Source organism: Cnephaeus nilssonii (genome assembly GCF_951640355.1).
Source record: "Cnephaeus nilssonii genome assembly, chromosome: 4".
Lineage (NCBI taxonomy): Eukaryota > Metazoa > Chordata > Mammalia > Chiroptera > Vespertilionidae > Cnephaeus > Cnephaeus nilssonii.
In genome coordinates, this window is record NC_137075.1 from 68,166,446 (window position 1) to 68,188,309 (window position 21,864).

A 21,864-nucleotide genomic window follows, 5' to 3' on the forward strand; every position below is an offset into this window, starting at 1 on the left:
CCTGCATCCAGGGCTCATATGGACTTCTCCCCTAGGTCCTGAAATATTACTCCTGGACCCGTGGAATGCCCAAAATATGTCTGTTTTATAGAAGGAAAGGTGGGAACAGAGTTTGGACATGTGGGCTGGATGTCTAGGGAGTGGGGAGTACCTTGCAGTGTGGGGCTGAACTGGCTGTTTGGGTGGAGTGGGGGAGACTGTTCTTTGTGGGGACCAGCTCTCCCTGTTCCAGCAGGGAACTCTGAGAGGTCCCAGAATTCTAAGTGCAAACGTGGTCTTCCAATTTTTTAATTTCACATATTGTTGGCTTGTTTTATATGTTTTACTTATTTACTAGTAGACATTTGATATTTGAGACATGCAGCTGTTTTATGGGTCCTACAAATGATAGGTTGGTTCTGGTTCCCCATTTAATACAGAAGCAAGTTGAATCAGCTTGCCTCGTTTTTTTAAGGTTTTTTACTATTGGCTCCTCTCTAATCTTACCTCCCACTGCTCTTCTGCAGGAATTTCCCATCCACCAAACTGATCTACTCATAGGCAGGCTCCGCCCACATCGTTTTCTCTGTGCTCAGGTTCACACTATTTTTCTCTGAAAGGCCTCCATTTTTGCCCTGCATTTGTAGAGGCCAAGCTACTGTTTTAAGACCCAGCTCATCATTGTGCCTCCTCCCTCTGCACTCCTCTAACAGCTTTTGTCTGAGCCACTTACTGGCACTCAAAGTGTGCAACCACATGTAGTCATATTTCTTATTACGAGCAACATATGGCTATAAGATAAGGAGACATCAATACACAACAGTTTTCAAACCAGGAAAGAAGATTAAAAAAAAAAAAAGTCAGATGAGTAGCTAGAGAATCAGGAGAATCAGATACCAAAGGCTGCAGAGAGGTCAGTGGGAAAGATTTTCCCCAAATAGACCGTTTGCCCATTAGGAAAGAGGTCTTTTGTGGCCATTGAGAGAAGAGCAGATTGTGTGGGCAAAAGCAACATTGTAATGGGGAAAAACAGAGATGAGAAAGTAGAGATAGCAAATATACTTTGATGTTTCTCAAGAAGTATGATTCTGAAAAGAAAGAAGAAAGGAGATGGAGTAGCTTGAGAGGGTGGAAGAGGTAGGTGGTTCTATTCTGTTCAAAAGATGGAGAAGATGGAGAATGTTTGTGGCAGAAAAGAGCTTGATTAGAGAGGGGAAACTGATAAGGAAAGAAAAGATAGTTGATTAAACAAAATCTGGGAATGGCTGAGCTCCAGTGCACAGGTGCTGGGGTTAACCTTAATGAGGACAAAGGACACTTCTTGCTGCTATAGGTAAGGCAATGAGGAGGGGACAATGAATGAAGGCTACAGGACTGGCATAACAATGAAGAGATTGGATTTAGGGAGTGGCTGTCATTGTAGAGGAAAGGTTGAGAGAGCCGGAGTTTTCAGGGGGCGGATCCAGATTTCATATATTTAAATATCACATTCGTCATTCATTCCTTTCACATTTATTCAGTGTCCTGCGTGTGCCAGGCACTGGGGTCTAGGGAGATACGACCTTTCTTGTAATTTGCTAGATTGGTGAGTCAAGTAAGATTTACTTTTTACTTTTCTAGAAGGCTTTAAGTAGAAATAAATGCATGAATCAGAAGAGAGTCCTTTGTCAGACCAGATGTCCTGAGCTGGATTTTGGAAAACACGGGCATCTCAACAATGGCACCATGTCTGAGGTGGAGAGGGAGGAGAAGCCGAGATGGGGTTAAAAGGTAGTTTAGAACCAGGTAACCAAAGAGGTGCGTCTTCAACTAGCAAGAAGCGAACTTCATCCAGGCAGCGCTGTAACCAAGGGTAACAGCGCCTCTGCCCACACAGGTGTGAAGACCGGCTTCTTCCCTAAACCAGGGATATCCACGAAGGCTGCGCTGGTGCAGACACAAGCCAGATTCGCGACCCAAGTTACTATCCCGCGCTCGCCTGCCGCCTCGGACTACGTCAGGTCACTGCTACCTTTGCTCCTAGTTTACTGAGGCGGGGCGGAGGAGGAGAAGAAGCGGTGGGCGTGGCAAATTACCTTTCCTATTTTACAATTGGTAGTAACCGGCTCGGAGTCCCGCCTCCCACGCTGCCGCCGACAGGCTCTGGGCGCTGTCACTCGAGCCGCCGCTCCCGCCCCTCGCCGTGGCTGGGATCTCGCGGGAAGAGCGGCGGGCACGGCTGTGGCTCGGTCTCCTGGCTGCGCGCGGAGCGGGAGGGCTCTTCTCACACCAGCGCTTCCTCGCGGAGAGGTTGGAGCTGCGGCAGCCGCAGGCCTGGGCCGCCCCTTCCCTGCCGCCGCCTCCTCTTCCTCAGGGCTCCCCAGTCCGCTCGCCCTCCGACGCTGCCCAGGTAAGGAAGCCCGGGGCGCGTCTCCGCCGAGGAGCGTTCGAGGAGCGGGGATTCGGAGCCGCCGGGGCAGTCGGGCTCCCGACGGGGGCGGCTCCGGGGGCGGCTCCCGGGGCAGCGCGGCGCTGCCTGATGGGCGCAAAGCTTGGCGGGGTTCGGGAGTGCAGGAGGCGGTGTGGCAGGATCGGGTGCGGGCGCCCAAGGGCGGTGTGGCCGGAGCTCCTCGGGGCGAGGGGGCGGCTATTAGGGTCCTAGGGCTCTGGTGGCTTTGGCGGGTGGTGGCGGCGGGGGTGGTAGTGGCGTAGAGGGTGCTGGGTCTTCGGGATCGTGGGAGAGTTATCAGGGTCCTGAGGTTCCTTGAGGTGGTGTGGCGGGGTTCCGGGACCAGGGGTCCCTTTCCCGGGGTCTTAGGCTCTTCGAGTGCAGAAGATTCAGTTTAGCAAGGTGCTAGGTCTCCGAAGGGGCAGATCTCGGGGGTCTGGGGGAGGTCCTTTGAGCGGGAGTGGGTGTCTGTTTCGCATTTCTGGGATGAAGAAGTAGTTTATTAGGGTTCCGGGCAAAGGGGTCAGTGAATCGGGGTCTCCGGGCTAGAGGGCGAGGTGTCTGCGCCCTGCTGGGGCCGGCCGGGCGCCGTGGTGTGCTGCTGGGGGCGGGAGGGTGTACCGCGGAGACCAGCGCCTTTATTGGGGTTTTTGCTTTGCCCAGAGGGGGGCGGTAACTTGGCATGGTCTCCAGTCTTTATGGGGAGGGTGTGGAGGGGTCGGGGCGAGTTAGCGGGTTCCCGGGTGATCTTGAATGGAGGGCGCGGCTCAGCAGGCGCCGGGGCGACTCGCAGCGAGAGGGGGCTGGCTTTCAGGGGCATCCTGAGCCGGCCCAGGGGACCGTCTGGTTGGTCAGCATCCTGGGACAGGTCTTTCTTTCGAGATGAGGATGTACCCAGTGCTTAGTTGGAAGGTTGGTCCGTTTTGTTGACTAGTTGGGGAAAGAGTGGGTTCGTCCTGCAGTTTTCTTTTCTCTGCCCCAGGAGCCCTGTGGGGGCGTGCTGGCCTGGCTGCTCGGGGATCAAGAGCGGCAGCAGTCCCTTAGGCGGGGGGGTGGGGGTGGGTGGGGGGGTGGGTGTAGACTGTAAGTTTTTTAGGAGGCGAGTGCCCTCGGGTGCCAGCGTAGAAGCCGCCGAAGATGGGGAGGAATGTGTAATTTTGGTTTTGGCTTCCCTTTCCTAGGTGATCTGCTTTGCCGGTACTGTCTTAGATCTGTACCCAAGTCTTGTCTGAATGTGAGGTCAAGTCAAGTGGTGCTGGGAAAGTGTGTTCTGGCTTCTCCAAACTAGAAGCATGTGTGGATAAGGATAACTTCAAGTTTAGCCTCCAAGCAACACACTGGAATTTGAAGTTGCAAAACTGAAACTCTGCAACAGTGTCATTTGAGACCCGTACGGGTGACTAACAGAGAGCTCTGTTAGAGAATCTTGCTTAACAGTTTTATTGTAAAGGTACAGTCAGTCATGAAACTTATGTAGAGTTCTTGGTAACTAGCCCGGACTTAGATGCAATTCAAATAAAACGACCTGTATATATGTGAAATGTGGCTTAAAAAAAAAAAATCTATGGGTCAGAGTCTGTGAGTTTGCCTGACAATTATTCTGGTTAGATAGCTACTTTATCATAGAGGCCTGTAAATGAAGTCTGATGTGGCAGGCAGTGGAGCTCATAGTAATTCTGTAATTTTAGGTAAACAGACAAATTTAAGTATGCCAAAGCAAAGAATTTTGTCTTTTTCTTTTGGGTTTAGAACCAGATAGATTAGGGAAAATGTACTTAATCCTTGAATATTGCAATCATTTTAAAAAACAATGGAATCCTACATAGCAAATATTTAAGTCTTTGGAGAGCTTACAGCTTACAGTTGTTCTTTGTTGTTGCTGTTGTAATTAAAACCAAAATACCTGATTGACTTTTATAGCTATCAAAACTGATCAGTTGAGCAGATATTTGGAACTACAGCCAAACTCCCCCCAAACAAACAAGAACCCCCTCCCAAAACGTAAGCAAACTTTTTTCTCTGAACTTTTGAAAGACAAATGACAAATTAAGCAGATTTCAATAACTTAAGCAGCTTTTCTCATTTCTAAGTAAACATAATGATCAGTCAAGATTAGCTGCTAAGTGTCAAGCACTGGAGGGACAATGATTCCAGCTCTCATGTAACCTACATGGATCGAGAGAAGGGCAACTACTAAATACGTACATAAAATAATTGAGATGCTGACAAGGAAGAAATAAAAGCATACTTGGAATTTAGTTCACTTTTTAAATAATATAATTATGATGATAATATAATTGATGTCTGTTGTGATAACCAGAAACCAAGCAAGATAATGATCTACCTTCTGGATTATTAAAGAAAGATTACATTATGATCAGTAGAGTTTGGGTATTAAATATATAGTATTGACTCTTTGAGGATTAGCACCTGTTGTTACGTAAACATAAAAAAATCTGTAAGAACACACATCAAATTTACCAGTGTTTGGAGGATTTTTCAAGAGAAAATTGCAAAGACATAAAACAGCTTATTAACTATATTTTTATATTATTTGAATCTATTTCAATGAGCAGACATTAATTAAGTGTAAATTAGAGAAGTGTAAAAATTAAAAATTTTGATCACTGGGCAAATTTGTGAAAAGTATAGTATTTATCAGACTTTTGTCAGTATTGCCATGTCTACTTGTTTGTATTAGTGAAGGGAAAATATATATTTTAAGGATCTAAAAATTATAGGGGTGGGGAGCATGACAAAATAAGAAAAAGACTGAAACGTAAGTAAAATGTTAAAACATGTTAAAGATGTTGGAAATTTAATTATTTAAAGATAAGTTAATCTTAGGCCTTTCTTTTTTCAAATTGAATTGTGTCCCAAGCTTGACAAAGGAAGTTTTTAGACTCTCTGCAGAAGAATAGGGTGTATTTTAATGGCAGAGGAGGAAGTGTTCTTGTTTTGTGAAACACATGCAAATCTAATAGATACGTTTTTCTTCTGAGGCATATGAAACGTAAAGATAGTTCTATAGTTCATTATTACACTGCAGAAAATTACAATAGCAGTGTCTTTTGGATCATCATTCAGCATTCTAGAGTCATAAATATGATATACTAAATCAGTTTCTAGAAAGGAAATAATAAGACATGGATTCCCATCTTCAGTGTGCAACTAACCATATGACCACAGGTAATTCCTTAGTCTCTCAGTGCCTCAGTCTCTGTATATATAAAATTAAAGCAAGAGAAATCTCTGTAAATAATCTATATAAATTCCAAGGATTTTATTGCATTGGTTTTTATGTTGCAGATCTGCAGTATTATATGCACAAAAAGAGATAGATGCCATAAGAGTAGCTAGTACTCAGGATACAACTAGTTTCATGTAATTTTTACAAGTCATACCTAATTTTAGAAGCCTCTTCCTTTTTAAGGTTTATGAGGAATACTTAATTCCAGAATATACATTACGAAGGTAAACGATTTTCTTTTGATAATTTAGCTTTATCTGTTAAAGCATTGTTGGTTTTATTTCTGATCTCTGATTCTATAGTAGAATATCTATATGATAATCTAATGTCCTTATTTAACTCTGATTGTAGAATGAGGTCTCTAGTGGTTGACCCCCCTTTAATCCATACTTCACACTAATGCCAAGGTGATTTTTCTAAAACGCGAATCTGTCCAGTGCTTCTTTCTTAAAACCTATACTCCTTCCTTATCTATAGTGTTTAGTCAAAACTTATTTATTGTTACAAGGCCCTTCATCATCTGACTCATCTCTTGCCATTGCCCCACCATAAACTTCAAGCGCTAAATGTATTAATGAAATCAGTTCACTGAAAGAGCCATACTCTTTCCTGATTTAGAGTTTTTTCATATATTCTCCCTGTTGCTTAGAATACTTTTCCTTTTCCTGTCTTGTAGACAAAGACTACTGATTTTTCAAGATACAACCAAGCTCTATCAGCTTTTTAAGTCTTCAGTGTCCTTTGCCCTCCTTCTTCCCACCCCACTAGGTTATTCACTCTCTATGTTTTATTCATTCTCTGATGTTACTTGGTTTGCTATAATTATTTATATCTGTCTCCTCCTGGACTCAAAGGCAAGTTTATATTTGTCTTATTACTTTTTCAATCTCTATTGCTTATTTTACATTGTTGTTTCTCATTACATGTTTGAACTCTCAATGCCAATATTAATCCTTTATAATACAAGCCTAATATGCTAAGTGTCGGGTCAGCTTTTCAACCAATCAAAGTGTAATATGCTAATGATATGCTAAGGCCACTCAACTGCTCACTATGACGTGCACTGACCACCAGGGGGCAGACAGTCGACTGGTCGACCAGTCCCTATGACATGCACTGACCACCAGGGGGCAGCCGCTCTGACCAGTAGGTTAGCTTGCTGCTGGGGTCCTGCTGATCGGGACCGAGCAAGACGGATGGACATGCCCTGGAGCCCTCCAATCGTCCCTCCCTGGCTATCCAACCTCCAGCGTTCCTCCTTGGACCCAATCGTGCACCGGTGGGGTCCCTTGGCCTGGCCTGCGCCCTCTTGCAGTCTGGGACCCCTCAGGGGAGCCAGCCCAATCCCGCAGGCCAGTCCAAGGGACCCCACTGGTGCACGAATTCATGCACTGGGCCTCTAGTTTCTTTGTGCTATCTAAGATGAGTTAAGCTGAAATCTTAGTTTTGTTCTATTTTTCTAAAACTTGGGGCTTTCTAAATTATCTTATTTTCTTGCCTCACTGACCTCAAATTGACATTCGATCTGTAGTTCTTATTCATTTACTGGTAAGATGTGAGACTACCGCAACTATAGGAGTTAAGGATTACTCTGTTAAACTTGCAGAAAAGTCTTGCCGAATTTTGAGGTATCCTTATATCTAAAATTGCTAAGAGAATTATGAACTAGTTTGGGTATTTCAGATCTTGGATATCAGTGATTTGGCAGATATTTTACCTGGGCTGTTTTCTTTTATGGGAAATGATTGTTGCCAATGTGTATGGGTTTTTATATTCACTTAATGCTTTACATACATTGCTGTTAATTTTCAAACAAGTCCTGTAGATTTAATAACTTACTCAGGGTCATTATCTGCTAAAAAGCAGGTTATGACTAGATCCAGGTCTGTCTTATTCCAGATCCTATAATTTTTCAAAATACTACATTACTTTCTGAATATGACTGTTTACTCAATATATTTTAAGTTATTAATAGATACTTGACTCATTGTATAAATTGAAAAAGTAGGTTATAAGGTTTATCCATTCAGATTTTTCAAAAAAGCTAAGGAGAATTTGAGGTTGATTGGACTTTAGAGACCATTTAATCCACCTCCTTCATTTAGCATATGAGGGAGCGTGACATAGCAAGAGAAGTTGAATGACTTGCTCAGGATCACACAGCTAGTTGGTTAAGAGTTTCTTTAAGTTAGTTGTGAACATGGTATTATAAAACCATTATTTGAAAGGAATATCAGATGCCAGGTCCCCCACCCCCACCCCAAGAAAAAAAAAAGCCTAGAGTGGCCTTTAGAAAAGTGATGTCGAGGATCTCAGAGTCTTAAGGACATGGCTGAGGTAATCCTGACTTTGCATCATGACACATGGAAACGCCTCAGAACCTTTACTCACATAGTTCCCTAGTCTTGGTCTCTTTCCTTCCTCTTTTTATTTTTAAAAAATCTATCCACAGTTTACTAATCTTAAGCCTGATGAAGTTATTATTAGCATTGGCCTTACCAGTAACTATTTAAGTACTGGGTCAAGTACTAGGGATACAGAAAAGCATAACATTTAGTCACTGTTCTGAAAAGGCATGGTTTATTTGGGAGTGGGAGGCAGTATGTATTTAATTGCAAGGTAGTATATAAAGATGCCATGAGTGATACAGCTGTAGGAGCAGAGAAGATTAGATAAATATAGAGAGGCTAGTGGTTATAGAAGTTGCTGTGTAAAAAAGGTTTATCTTAAGTTAATCTTTAAATAAAGAGTTGGAGTGGTATGAAAGAAGGAAAAGACTGGGGAAAAGAACCTCTTGCTCTTATCCTTGCTCACTTCCCTTCAGTGACAGTGGCCTCCTTGCTATTTCAGAAGACCTAAAACTTGTTTTTCCAGATATCCATGTGTCTCCTTCCCTACTTCCTTCACATCTTTTTTTTTTTTTTAATATATTTTATTGATTTTTTTTTATAGAGAGGAAGGGAGAGGGATAGAGAGTTAGAAACATCTATCAGCTGCCTCCTGTACGCCCCCTACTGGGGATGTGCCCGCAACCAAGGTACATGCCCTTGACCAGAATCGAGCCTGGGACCCTTGAGTCCGTAGGCCGACGCTCTATCCACTGAGCCAAACCAGTCAGGGCCTTCCTTCACATCTTAATTAAAAGATCACTCCTTCTATGAGGCCTTTACTGTCTACCTTGTTTAAAATTACAATATCCCTTTCAAACATACTCTTTGTATTTCTCTTCCCTGCTTTGTTTCAACATACTCTATATTTTTATTGTCTTTTTACCCCTACTATAGATTAAGAGCCATGAGGGCAGGGATTTTTATGCATTTTATTCAATGCTTTATACCTAGCACCCAGAACAATACCTGTTTCAGAATAGGTACCCAAATTTTAGTTGAATGAATAAGACAATTGAACTTTAAAGCAGAAATGTAAAGATCATTTGATCTAACCTCTCCTTCCTTCCTTCCTTCCTTCCTTCCCACCCTCCCTCCCTCCCTCCCTCCTTCACTTCTGGTTGGTATGGAAGAGAAAGAACTTTTTCTTCTTCTTCTTCTTCTTCTTCTTCTTCTTCTTCTTCTTCTTCTTCTTCTTCTTCTTCTTTTTTTTTACTTTTATAGGACTTTAAAACATTATATGCAGTAAATTACAGAAATCATACACAATTCCATGAATTTCTACATGTGTAAACTAAACGTGTAATCACCAACCAGATCAAGATATAGAATACTTCTAGGATCTTAGAAGTCTTTCTCATGCTTTCTCCTAGTCAATACTTTCCAAGGTAACCACTATTTTGACCTCCATTACAATAGATTAGTTTTGCTTATTCCTGAACTTCCTGTAAATGGAATCAAATCATTCTTTTATATCTGGTTTCTTCTGTGAGATTCATCCATGTTTTTAGAGTTAGCAGTAGTTTATTATTTTTCATTGTGTAGTATTTCATTTTATGAGTGTGTGTGTGTGTGTGTGTGTGTGTGTGTGTGTGTGTGTATTTCTCTTCTACTCTTGATAGATATTTGGGCCATTTCCAGTTTTAGCTCTTAGAAACAAAGCTGCTATGAATAACTTTGCACTTGTCTTTTGATGGGCATAAGGTTTCATTTCTTGGCTAAATAACTAGGAATTAACCTACAGGTGCACATAATTCTTAATCCCACGTGGTTCTTAGCACATGCTAGATGGTCATTAACTGATTGAAGATTATTATTATTATTTTAATAGAGAGGAAGAGGGAGGGAGAGAGAGAGAAACTTTTATGTGAGAGAGAAATATCAATCAGTTGCCTCCCATATGTGCCCCGACCAAGCAATCGAACCCACAGCCCGAATTTGTGCCCTGACTAGGAATCAAGCCTGCTACCTTTTAGTGTATGGGACAACACTCCAAACAACTGAGCCACACTGTCCAGTGTGAAGATAAATTATTAACTAATCATGTACTGTGAGATTATCTCAAACTTAGTAACAATCCCTATACATTTCTCTTCCCCACCTTTAAAAGACACACCCATATTCTTTATTAATTGCTCTCCCTCCTCCAGAAGATGGGAAAAATATGTGCATAAAAGAGAAAAATCAAATTAATTTCAAAATGTGAATTTCAGACCTTATTGGCTATTTTCCTGTATTTTTTCCATAATAAAAGTCAATTCTTTCTGACAGTTTGGTTTTATCATACATTATATTTTTCTACTATTTTATAGTTTGAAATCAATGGGTGGAAGAACTATGAATCTGTTTTTTATTTCTTTTATGTATTAATACCTTATGTTTGGGGATATGTCAAGCAAAGGCTTTCTTTGATGGCCTTATCATTTTAGAAGTGGTTTTAGTTGGTGAAGAATGCAAATGAGAGCCCCTACAATAACAGGAAAAATCCTGATAAATATTTTTCTCATTCTGGAAAAGTTTTCAGTTCCCCTTTGAAGTGATTCCTAAGCATAAGCCTTGAAAGATGGATAGGAAATAAGGTGGATGGGATACCCATAGAAAATGGGTAACAGCTCACTATAGGTAGGGAACTGCATTTGCAGAGAGAGCAGAGCAGATTTGGGGATCTGCAGGCAATTCAGGAGGGCTAGAAGGGTGGATTTCAAACTATAGCATGCATATGAATCTCCTGGTAGGAGTGGGGCTCATGAATTTGTAGTTCTAAAATGTTCACAGTTGATGGAGATGTTGCTGGTTCAAGGATCACACTTTGCAAACCACTGGGGTAGAGCATAGGAAGCAAGTGAGAATGAAGGAGGGAGTAAAAGCAAGGCATGAAGACTCTTGTAAACACTTTGCATTTCAGGCAGTGGTAACCCACTGAAGGATGCTAAGCGTAATAGTGACTTGGTGAGATTTGTGATTTCCTAGTGGGCAACTAGTGTTGGAAATAATCTTTAAGGGTAAACTCCATTTACATTTGAAACTACAGATTAGTTAATGTGTGAGAAATTATAATTTACCCATTCATTAATAAATATTGCTTCTCCCACTAGCAAACTCAGTCCATTTAAAAGAAAAGTTTGGTTATATTTATTAATTTGGATGTTATATGTTAGTTTAATCAGTTACTTCTTCCAGGGATATTATTTATCCTAATAAGTATAATAATTTAACTCCTAACAATATTAATCCTGTTTGATAGGGTTTAAATTTTGTCCATATTTTATCATATGATCCTCTGAAATTTTCCTTTTTTAATTTTTATTTATTTATTTATTTTTATTTTAAATTCTTTATTGTTTAAAGTATTACATGAGTCTCCTTTTTGCCCCATTGACCTCTCCCCGGCCGCTCCCATCCCCCAGCACATGCCCTCACCCCCCTACTGTCTGTGTCCATTGGTTATACTCATATGCATGCATATAAGTCCTTTGGTTGATCTCTTAACCCCTTACCCCCCGCCTTCCCTCATAGGTTGGACAGTTTGTTCAATTCTTCTATGTGTCTGGTTCTATTTTTGTTCATCAGTTTATGTTCATTATATTTGAAATTTTATTTTTTATTGTATTGATTTCAAAATAAGCTAGCTAGCTGCCTGGCCTGTGTTGCTCAGTGGTTGAGCATCAACCCATGCAACAGTGGTTGAGCATCAACCCATGCATTGGTTCCATTCAGGGCACACGCCTGGGTTGTGGGCTCAATCCCCAGTGGGGGCCATGAACGAGGCAGCTGATGAATGTTTCTCTCTCATCAATGTTTCTTTCTCTCCTTCTCCCTTTCTCTCTCTTTAAAAAATCAATAAAAACATATTTTAAAAAATAAAATAAAAATAAGCTAGCTGGGAGTGCTATTGCATGGTAGGAATCATCTTAATGATACATAGTATATGGGCTATTTTGTCATTGGCTTCCATAAAAGTTTACACTTAATTTATTTCAGCTGTTTAAATACCACATCAGTTTTGCAATATTATAAACTTATAATATTAAACTTAAGAATATATGTGTGTGGTCTATACATATACACACATATGTATATAATGTTTTTCCCCTGATTTTATAAGTTCTAGGAACTCATTTTAAAAACTTGGAGAAACACAAAAGACAAAAATCTAATGCCTTAACCCAAATATAAGTATTGCTAACATTATGGTATATATTCTTCCACCTCCCATGAATATATTTATTCATTGTATACTGTTTATCCCCCTAGCAAGCAATAAATTATGAAGAATTTTTTACTTTGTTAAAATTGTTCAAAACCTAATTTTAATATCAGCATAATATTCTATTGAGTAGATGTATGATTTAACCATTACTAATTATTGAACATTTTACTCCTCTGATGATAGTGTTGATGAAAATCTTTCTGCATAAATGTGTCTCCATACTTGATTATTTTCTTAGGACAGGAATAAAAATATTCAGTCAAAAGGTAAGAACTTTAAAAAATCATACATATTGACACATTGCTTTCCAGAAAGGTTATGCCAATATTTAATATTAGTTTTAAAAATCTTTCCTAATTTTATAAACAAAAATGATCTTACTTTAATTTGTATTTCTTTGATTATAAGTAAAGTTGAGCATTGTAAATTATTTTTAAAACAATTACATATAAAGTATATTTTTTAGCTTTCTAAATATATATTGTTGAAAATATTACATATGTCCCCTTTTTCTCCCATTGACCCGTTCTAGCCCACACCCAACCCCCACCCCTGGCCTTCACCACCCTGTTGTCTGTGTCCATGGGTTATGCATATATGCATACAAGTTCTTTGGTTGATCTCTACCGACCCACTCCAGCCTTCCCTCTGAGATTCAACAATCTGTCCCATGCTTCTATGTCTCTGGATTTGTTTTGTGTTTTTTTTTTAATTGAATAAATATTTATTGTTCAGATTATTACAATTGTTTCTCCTTTTTTCCCCCCATAGCTCACCTCCACCCGGTTCCCACTCCACCCTCTGACCTTACCTCCCCCCGACAGTCCTCATCCATAGGTGTACGATTTTTGTCCAGTCTCTTCCCGTACCCCCCACACAGACACCCCTTTACCCCTGAGAATTATCAATCCACTCCCATTCTATGCCCCTGATTCTATTATATTCACCAGTTTATTCTGTTCATCAGATTTTTAATTCACTTGATTTTTAGATTCACTTGTTGATAGATATGTATTTGTTGTTCATAATTTTTATCTTTACTTTTTTCTTCTTCTTCCTCTTCTTAAAGAATACCTTTCAGCATTTCATATATTACTGGTTTGGTGGTGATGAACTCCTTTAGCTTTTTCGTATCTGTGAAGCTCTTTATCCGCCCTTCAATTCTGAATGATAGCTTTGCTGGGTAGAGTAATCTTGGTTGTAGGTTCTTGCTATTCATCACTTTGAATATTTCTTGCCACTCCTGTTTGGCCTGCATAGTTTCTGTTGAGAAATCAGCTGATAATCGTATGGGTGCTCCCTTGTAGGTAACTGTTTTTCTCTTGCTGCTTGTAAGATTCTCTCTTTGTCTTTTGCCCTTGGCATTTTAATTATGATGTGTCTTGGTGTGGTCCTCTTTGGATCCCTTTTGTTTGGGGTTCTGTGCGCTTCCTGGACTTGTAAGTCTATTTCTTTCACCAGGTGGGGGAAGTTCTCATTCATTATTTCTTCAAATAGGTTTTCAATATCTTGCTCTCTCTCTTCTTCTGGCACCCCCATAATTCTGATGTTGGTTCTCTTGAAGTTGTCCCAGAGGCTTCTTACACTATCTTCAACTTTCTGGATTCTCTTCTCTGGAGGCGTGTCCTTTGCCTCTTTGTATTCCAAATCTCTGACTTGATTCTTGTGTTCCTCTAGTCTGCTGTTGGGTCTCTGTTATATGTTTTTTATTTCAGTCAGTGTATGTTTAATTTCTAGTTGGTCCTTTTTCATATCCTCGAGGGTCTCATTAAATTTATCGGCCTTTTCTAGTAGATTCTTGAAAAACCTTATAACCGTGGTTTTGAACTCTATATCCAGTTGTTTGTTCTCCTCCATTTCTTTCTTTTGTGATCTGTTTCCTTGTCTCCTCATTTTCGCTGCTTCCCTGAGTTGGTAGGGTGGTTTTGGGTGCTAGGTGTCCTTATATGGTTCAATGGGTCAGCCTCCCAGTCACCTGAGGTGGACACTCTTGGTGCACCCCTTTGTGAACTGTGTTTACAGCCTTGTTGTAGTTAAGTCTTGATTGTTGTTGGTGTCACTGGGAGGAATTGACCTCCAGGCCAATTGGCTATGAGGACCCGCTGTGTCTATAACGGAAGAATTGCTGTGGTGGAGACACGTTTATGGGGCAGGACTTGTTCCAGTGGGGCTTTGGAGCTCACTGAGTCTGCTCTTGAATGTGTCCCTTATGAGAGTGGTTGAAATCTGGTGTCGTCTCACACAGACCACTAGATACACTAGTTCTGGATCTCCAATGGGGTGCAGGTCAGCTACTGTCTGAGGCCACCCAGCAGGAGCTACAGCAAGAACTACAGTTTTCTCCTCTTTGCTTGGGATTTGGAGGTTTTGGAGCTGTCTGACTGGAGCTGCAGTTTATTTGGTTAAGCTGCGATAGGGCAGGCCATTTATGTGAAAAAGCCACTGCGCTGAGCTTGGGTGTGTTTGTAGATTGTTCGGAGCAGGGTCTCAGGGTGTCACTAGGCTAGGGCGTGGCAAACAGTAGTGGCTGCTAGTCTGCCTTCTCTGCCTTTCCATGTTTCCAATTCCCGGTGTCCCGCGCTCCAGTGCAGTAAACAATGATTGCTGGGCGCACCTCTGCAAAAAAGTTAACCTTACTTTCCAATCTGATGGCCGACAGTCCAGCTTCTCCCCGTAGGCGTCTGGGTCCCCCGCGTATCCCCAGAAACTGGATTTCAGAGTAATCGGGAACTTGTCTCCCTTCGGGTTGAAAAAAGCCGCGCGCCCAGTGGCCCGCCACCAGCCTGATTCGCATGCCTCCGTACCTCAGCTTTTCAGCATTTGTGCTCCTTTCTCTTTCCTTCTAGTTGTAAAACTTCCACTCAGCCAGCTTTCCCGTGGTTCTGGGTGGTAGATGTTTTGTCTTTTAGTTGTAGTTTTGAAATTGTTGTGCAAGGCAGCAGTTTAGTTGTTTACCTTTGCCGCCATCTTGGTTTCTCTCCTTGATTTGTTTTGTTAATCAGTTTATTTTGTTAATTAGATTCCACATATGAGTGAGATCATGTGATACTTGTCTCTCTTTGACTGGCTAATTTCACTTAGCATAATACTCTCCAGGTCCCTCCATGCTGTCTCAAAGGGTAAGAGATCCTTCTTTTTTATTGCTGCATCGTATTCCATGGTGTAAATGTACCACAGCTTTTTTATCCACTCATCAACTGATGGGCACTTGGGCTGTTTCCAGGTCTTAGCTATTGTAAATTGTGCTGCTATGAATATAGGGGTGCATACATTCTTTCTGATTGGTGTTTTGGGTTTCTTAGGATGTATTCCTAGAAATGGGATCACTGGCAAATGGGAGTTCCATATTTAATTTTTTGAGAAAACTCCATACTCTTTTTCACAGTGGCTGTGCTGCACCAGTCTGCATTCCCACCAACAATGTAGGGTTTCCTTTTTTCCACATCCTCTCCTGCACACTTGTCATTTGTTGATGATAGCCATTCTGACAGGTGTGAGGTGATACCTCATTGTCATTTTAATTTACATCTCTCTGGTGATCAGTGACTTTGAGCATTTTTTCATGTCTCTTGGCCATCTGTATGTCCCCTTTGGAGAAGTGTCTGTTTAGGTCCTTTGCCCATTTTTGAATTGGATTGTCTTCCTTTATCAGATGTATCATTGCCAAATATATTCTCCCATACAGTGGGCTCCCTTTTCATTTTGTTGATGGTTTCTTTTGCAGTGCAGGAGCTTTTTATTTTGAGGTGGTCCCATTTGTTTATTTTCTCCTTAGTTTCCTGCTTAGAGATGTGTTCGTAAACATATTGCTACGAGAGATGTCTGAGTAAAATCTTTAAAAAATATTTTTAAAGGATAATGAATGCCTTACCTGACTGGTTTGCTCAGTGGTTAGAGCATAGACCCAAGGACTGAAGGGTCCTGGGTTAGATTTCCAGTCAAGGGCACGTACCTTGGCTGCAGGTTTGATCCCTGCCCCCATCAGGGTGCATGTGAGAGGCAACCAATCAATGTGTCTCTCTTCACATCAGTGTTTCTCTCTCTCTCTCTCTCTCTCTCTCTCTCTCTCTCTCTCTCTCTCTCTCTCTCTCTGAGAAAATAAATGGAAAAAATATCCTCAGGTGAAGATTAAAAAATAGATAATGAGCCCTAACCAGTTTGGCTCAGTGGATAGAGCGTCGGCCTGCAGACTGAAGGGTCCCAGGTTCGATTCTGGTCCAGGGGCATGTGCCTTGGTTGCGGGTACATCCCCAGTGGGGGGTGTGCAGGAGGCAGCTGATTGATGTTTCTCTCTCATCGATGTTTCTAACTCTCTATCCCTCTCCCTTCCTCTCTGTAAAAAATCAATAAAATATATTAAAAAAATAGATAATGAATGCCTCATACATTATTTTTTAAGGTAAAATATTTTAACTAGAATTAATGGTTAATTGTTGTAGTTTTCCCTTTTAATATAGATAATTCAATTTTTTTAATAGTAGTTATTATAAAAACCCAAACAGTTGCCACAGAGGCAATCACTGTTATCAGTTCCTTCTGCATAGTTCCCGAGGTATTGTAGATCCTGTGTGTGTGTGTGTGTGTGTGTGTGTGTGTGTGTGTGTGTGTGTGAGAGAGAGAGAGAGAGAGAGAGAGAGAGAGAGAGAGAGAGAGAGAGAAACAGAGAGAGACAGAGAGAGAGCGAGGGAGGAGAAACACTAGATGAATTATGGAGAACATTATTAAAATACTGTCTAGTTCAGGTGTGGTATTGTGTACTAAATTGTATAGTAAGAATTAGAAAGGGTCTAAAAATTATTAGTATCTGGCTATTGGCCCAGAAGGAAGAAAAGCAGGGTCTGGCAGTATTTGGCACTAATTTTCTATAAGACAAGTGGCCTTAGCTCTTTTTATTATTGGATCAATTCTTTGACAATAGCACTTCTGTTTATTTTCTAGTACTGATCCAAAATGGAAAGCCAAGATTTTGAAAATTAGATAGTTGGTACCTGAAAGAAACTCTTTAAAGTACAAAAGCTATTTTGAGGTATTTAAGAGAACATTTAGGGGAAAGATACTTTATTCTTAGGTATTTTATGATTTCTTGATGGTTACAGTTTTAGCAGAATTTTAATGACTTTGTTGCTTAACAGTAAAAGTTTGAGCTTGAATAATTGCAAATAAAATTCATTATTTTCTTAAATTCTTATTTACTTAATTCAAAAACCAATCAGCCATGACATAAACATTTTAAATATATATTTTATAAAGATTTTCATATTAATAGTTTAGTAGTAATTTGTCTCATCTAAGAACTTTGAGCTTGACTTAAATGTCATTGCTAAATAAGTAGTTGAAGCAATAGGAGTCAGAGGTTTTAATTGGATTCTATAGAGTTTTAATACTTTATGGCAAAGATATTTGTTTTGGGGATATATATTTTTAAGTCCTTTGTTTAATAAGATTTTGGATGACTATTGTTTACTGAATACTAGCTCTCTGTGTGGCCCAGGATAAGTAATGGTATTTAAGAGCTCCTATTTGCTGGAATTTGTATCTCCTATTCCAGATTAATTATAGGGCTATAAAGGCTGCTAAAGAATATGTACCTAGTGATTGGTAATATTTGAGGAGTTTTAAGAAATAATTTATCAGAGGTGGGAAAAGACAATTTGGATTTTTTAAAACATTTAATTTTGAAATAGTTATATACTTACTGGAGAATTGCAAAGATAGTACAGAGAATTCCCATATACCTTTCATCCAGCTTCCCCTGATGTTAACATCTTATATAATTACGATACATTTATCAAAACTTAGAAAATCATCTCAATTTTTAAAAAGAATTCAACAAACCTTGTTTTTGAACACCTGCTATGTGTAAAAGAGTGTTTTAGCTGCTAAAATATGTACAATATTGGAAAGCAAGTAAAGGTTGCAGATAATTATAATAAACTGGCAATCTTAGTCTCTCAGAACAAATTCTCAGATTATTGAACACGTGTATTATTGGTACTTAAAAAGTGAGACAGTGATCACTAAGAGCCAGCATGGGTTTACAGAGAGCAAGTCACGCCATACTAGCCTCACTTTTTTTCTTACAGGGCAGGTAAACTGGTCAGCTCCTCAGCAGATACTCTAGCCATAATCTATCTAGGATTATAGCTACATTTATTTGATTTTTAATTTTGTGCTAGACACTGGTTAAATGCTTTACATCGATTGCCTCATTTAGTCCTGTTTTATAAATAAGGAAAGGGACCCCTGCGATTATACAGTAATACCTTTGACAGCCTTTTAAGATATCTTTGTAGACAAGAGAAATGTCGTCCAAATAATTACATAGGTAGATGGATTTGTAATTCGTTAATGGTCCGATGGTAAAAATAAACTACAGTTAATTCTTAGTGTTATGCCTCAAGTTTCTCACATCTCCCATGTCGTATTTAAGATGTTTATCAGTTACTCTTAAAATTGTGAGGGGGTGTGCTAGTATGTTTGTTGTGTGACAGAATCAGGCTCCTCCCCGTACCCCACCCCCTTATTTTTAATAATTAGAATGCAAGACTATATCTAAGAAAATATTTGTTATAATACTTTTATATTTGATGTGTATGTATTGGATAGGGACAGACGAAGCTCTGTAATTGAATTTTAAAAAAATCTGCACAAGCCCTGGCTGGTTTGGCTCAGTGGATAGAGCTTCGGCCTGCGGACTGAAGGGTCCCAGGTTCGATTCCGGTCAAGGGCATGTACCTTGGTTGTGGGCACATCCCCAGTAGGAGGCGTGCAGGAGGCAGCTGATAGATGTTTCTCTCTCATTGATGTTTCTAGCTCTCTATCCCTCTCCCTTCCTCTCTGTAAAAAATTAATAAAATATATATATTAAAAATCTGCACAAATGCAGAGTTGGAGACTTGGAGATCTAACAGCAGTAGGTGTTTGTTTGTTTGTTTAAGCAGATGAAGCCTGGATGTATCTTCTTATTTGTCTGAAGTTGGTGAGTCAGTGATTTATTATAACTGCCTCAAAGGCTAACACCCACTAAAAACATTATTTTGAAGCATGTTGTCAAAATGCTTTGTACACTGCGTTTAGCTTAGTATTCTCAGTTCTGTTTGTCACATTTTAAGGAGGACATTGATAAACAATATATTCAGAGGAGAGTAATCAGTATGAAGCCATGTCTTGAAAGAGATTCTTGCACAATAATTGAAACATTTAAGATTTTCAGCCTGGAAAAAGGACGCTTTAGTGGGATATATGGTAATGCTTTTAAAATTGGATAACTGAATGATCTTTCAGATCTTCCTGTCTCAAATCTGTAATTCTGTGAAAAACAGGAAGGAATGGCATGTGGAAGAGAAATTAAACATATCTTTTGTATTCTTAGAGAATAGAAGTAGGAACAGCGAATGAAAAAGGAAGGGAAATACTGGTACATAATGATGTTTTTAACTATTGAAATGAAAATAGAGTGGACATTCTGTCATTGAGGCATTAAAGTATGTACTGAACAGAGTTTGATCAAGCAATTCTCTAGGGACTTTTCCAGCTCTGACCTTTTTTTTAAAAATTCATTTATTATAATTCCCCATAGCAAAACTTTCTGTTAAGTATATCACTTGTTCTCAATACCTTGTAATTTCATATAATATCAAGTGTTAGTAATAAAATATTATTATGCAAAATTAAACTACAGCAGAACATTTAATACATTAATAATGTATAACTGTCACCAATATCTAGTTTCAGATACATTTCATCACCCCAAAAAGAAATCTTGTACCCATTAAACAAACATTCCCCATTCCTCCTTTTCCCCCAGCCCCCCGCAACCATTAATCTTCTTTCTGTCTCTGTAGATTTGCCAATTCTGGGTATTTCATATGATGGAATCAAGCAATATGTACCCTTTAGTGGCTTCTTTCACTTAGCATATTGTTCTCAAGGTTCATCCATGGTGTAGCCTGTAGGACTACATCATTCCTTCTTATGGCTGAATAATACTTGTATAGGCATAACACATTTTGTTGATCCATTTATTCATTCATTGATGAGCATTTTGGATGGTCTGCTTTTTTGCTATAGTGAATTCTGCTACTGTGAACATTAGTGTAAAATTTTTTGTTCAAACACCTGTTTGGATGTATCTACCTAGGAACAAAACTGTTATGTAATATATAAATTATATGACTAACTTATTGAGGAATTACTCTACAGGGGTGAGCAAAAGTAGGTTTGCAGTTGTATGTGAAACAGTTTATTTTTTGTATTATTTATTAATTATTGTATTATTTATTTGTATTACAATAGTAAACCTACTTTTGCGCACTCCTGTACTGTTTTCCATAGCAGCTATAACATTTTACATTCCCACCAGCAATATATGATGGTTCCACTTTCTCTACATCTTTGACGTTAATTTTTTTTAAATATAGCTATCCTAGTGGGTATAAAGTGGCATTTCATCATGTTTTTTATTTGAATTTACCTAATGACTAGTGATGTGGAGCATCTTTTCATGTGCTTATTGTCCATTTGTGTATTTTTAGAGAGATATCAACTCTTTTGTCCAATTTTTATAGGTTGTCTTTTTGTTGAATTATTAGAGTTATTTATATATACTGGATCTAGATTCTTGTCAGACATGATTTGCAAATATTTTCTCCTATTCCGTAGGTTTTCTTTTTGCTTTCTTCATAGTATCTTTTGATGCACAAAATTTAATTTCGGTAAAGTCCAATTGATCTGTTTGTTTGTTTTTCTTTTGTAGCTCATACTTTTGGTGTCATATATAAGAAACCATTCCCAATCCAAGATCATGCAGATTTAACCCTATTTTTTCTTCTTGGAGTTTTATGGTTTTAGGTTATATATTTAGGTTTTTGCTCCGTTTTGAGTTAACTTTTTCATTTAGTGTGAGATAGGGGTTCAAATTCTTTTTTATGTGGATATCCAGTTATCCTGGTACCATTTGTTGAAAAGACTATTTTTTCCCTATTGATGTTCTTGGCATCCTTGTCAAAATCAGTTCATCATAGATGAATGGGTTTATTTCTGTACTCTCAATCCTTTTCCATTGATCTGTATATGTCTATCTTTATGCTAGTACTGCATGATTACTGTAGTTTTTGGTACATTTTGAAAGAGAAGTGTGAGTCCTCCAACCCCCTTTCTTTTTTCTTCAAGATTTTTAGGGTTATTTAGAATCCCTTGCAATTCCATATAGATTTTAGGATCACCTTTTTCATTTCTGCATAACTAGCTGTTGAGATTTCGATAGGGATTACATTGAGTCAGTAGATCGCTTTGGGGGATATTGCCATTTTAACATTTTAAATCTTCCCACCCATGGACACAGGATGCCTTTCCATTTGTTTAGTTAGATCTTCTTGAATTTCTTTCTGCTTTCTTTTGTCACTTTCAGTGTACAAGCCTTTTTTTAAAGATATGTTTTTAATTGATTTTAGAGAGAGTGGAAGGGCGGGCGGAGGAGAGAGAGAACATCAATATAAGAAACATCAATCAGCTGCCTTAGTCATGTTTTATTGGTTTAATTGCCCAGTTCAGAGCTTTCTGTACCCCGGGGGATCAAACCCAAAACCTGGATATGTGCACTGACTGGGAA

The 21,864-nt window shown here is 39.4% G+C and overlaps 1 protein-coding gene across 3 annotated transcripts in view; it reads left to right on the forward strand.

Moving 5' to 3' along the window:
* The first annotated feature begins 2,190 nt into the window (after positions 1-2,190).
* The window catches only part of GLCE (glucuronic acid epimerase), a 98,754-nt gene continuing 79,080 nt past the window's right edge, over positions 2,191-21,864 (forward strand). The window contains exons 1-2 of one of the 3 annotated variants that reach the window (XM_079768566.1): positions 4,375-4,408; positions 5,841-5,881. The gene's annotated coding sequence lies outside the window, so the exon portion shown is untranslated. Of the gene's footprint in view, positions 2,369-4,374; positions 4,409-5,840; positions 5,882-21,864 lie in introns of those variants that run through there. The other 2 variants (XM_079768567.1, XM_079768565.1) reach the window with 2 other exon arrangements.